This window comes from Heterocephalus glaber, unplaced genomic scaffold (assembly GCF_053883595.1).
Source record: "Heterocephalus glaber isolate CG9 unplaced genomic scaffold, H.glaber_assembly_v1.0 deba00001764, whole genome shotgun sequence".
Lineage (NCBI taxonomy): Eukaryota > Metazoa > Chordata > Mammalia > Rodentia > Bathyergidae > Heterocephalus > Heterocephalus glaber.
The window spans coordinates 4,136,766-4,138,666 of NW_028258461.1; the positions used below are offsets into that span (position 1 = coordinate 4,136,766).

Genomic DNA, 1,901 nt, shown 5'->3' on the forward strand with positions numbered 1-1,901 from the left:
AGGAGATTTAGGAACTGAAACTTAGCTCCAGTTTGTAATCTGTCTGTTACTGTCTTTGGATGTTTAAAACTTGCAAAATTGGGCTAAAGTCCAGGAAAATTTTACATAAGTCCAAGAATATGGCAGCCACTTTTGCTTATATTAATAGCTATCATTTAGATGGTGTATACCATATACTACACATTATGTTAAATATAACACATGGTATTTCATATAATTCTTATAAAAAGCCTTGCTGAAGAGGAAATCGGGATTTAGAATAATAAAGTAACTAGACTAAGGGCATCCATATATTATCAGTGACAGGGATAGAAGTTCTTCTTGGCACCTCATCAAATCCTGCCTCATCAGCATGACCTGGTGCATGACAAGCAGCCTCCATCTCCATCTCCAGCTTCTCGTGAGCTTCCTTGGTGTTCTTTGCACTTGATGCTGCTCCTGCTGTCCGTCTCAGTGAGTGCCCTCCAGCACATGGCATGCTCATATTCAAAGGCTGTGCAAATCTAGGTGCCGGCTCTCACTCCTTGTGAAATTGCTGGTTCTCTATAGCCAGCTTCTCTGGCAGTCCCTCTTTATCATCTACCTGGTCCATGGATTTCACAGTCACAGGCCAAGGAAATGTGCTTAGCAGGAAAGACCTGTCACTGCATTTGTTCAGAGCTTTCTACACAGCTGGTTTCCCTGAGGGCCCAACAATGCCTTTTCCCTTTTCCTAAGAGCCTTCCTCAATCATCCACAATGACTACAGCCCTCTCCACCTGGCCAAACACAGAAAAGGCTTCTCCCAGCAGTTCTTTGATACATACTGAGGAAGGCTTTGAATTGTAAGGGATGCACTACGGCAGGCGAAGCGGACATGCAGTTGTTTTCCACAGAGTGGCATATTGTCCGGCTCTATTTTGGCAATCTCAGCAAGGGTTTGTGTTTCCAAGTGGCTAAAGCCAAAGCCTTTTTCCTTAAGAATGAAAACTTCAGCTTTGCAGTATGTCTCAAATAGTTTCTTCATTTATTCCTCAGTGATGTCAGGGGAAGACTGCCCACAAAAAGATGTCTATGTTGGGTAAATGTCTTCACTCCTAGTTTCCTAAAATTCTTCAGGTCAATAGTCAGACTCCCATTTTGGCTGCTGGCCTGTTGCCCATCCACAGGTATTGGTGGTAGTGGTGGCTGCTGCTGTTGCTGCTGCTGGTGATGCTGGTGATGCTGGTGATGCTTCACTGGAGTATAGTTCTGCTTCTCTGAGTTAAAGGTTTTATTGCTCTGTGTTTTCTGCATTTTTACACCCCAACACTGACAGTTTTCTCCTCAGAGTGACAACCCATTACAATATTTACTTAATACTTGCAATAATTTTTTGTAGGTTCTGTTTTAGTTGTTTGCTGGTGGGTTTGCTGGTGGGTTTCTTCAATCTACTGGTTTCATGGCTATCCGGAGGCAGGTGTGTAGGGAACGGGGGAAGGGGACGTTACCAGAACCTCTGCAGTAAGTCCTAGTCTCCTGCGAGCCACGGCAGCTCACAGCGAATTACAGGAAAGGTAGACATTGAGAAGAAGCTGAGCTTTGGGTCTGATCAGTGCTGCTCTGGGCAGCAAAGACAAAAGCCCCCTAGCTTGCAGCACTTTTTATTCAATACATGGGGAAACAGATGTAACAAGTGAAAAATGCAGAGTTCAGTACTTTACAGTGGGATAAACAAGGTGTAAAAAGACTGGGGGGCAGTGGAAATCTAAGAACAATAAGGAACTATGCAGATGAAGATTTGGTTCCTCTCTGGCCGTCTCCTCAGGTGTGGTCTTGTCCTGGAGCATTACAGCATCCAGGGATCACTGAGATCTCAGTTGTGGCCCAAGGCCAAAATGCAATTATGTCTGGAATGTCATAGTTGGGCTGTAGGCGGGAGA

At 44.6% G+C, this 1,901-nt stretch overlaps 1 pseudogene; it reads right to left on the reverse strand.

The window, feature by feature from the left end:
• Nucleotides 1-276: 276 nt before the first annotated feature.
• Nucleotides 277-1,275, reverse strand: LOC101708038 (non-POU domain-containing octamer-binding protein pseudogene; annotated as a pseudogene).
• Nucleotides 1,276-1,901: the final 626 nt, after the last annotated feature.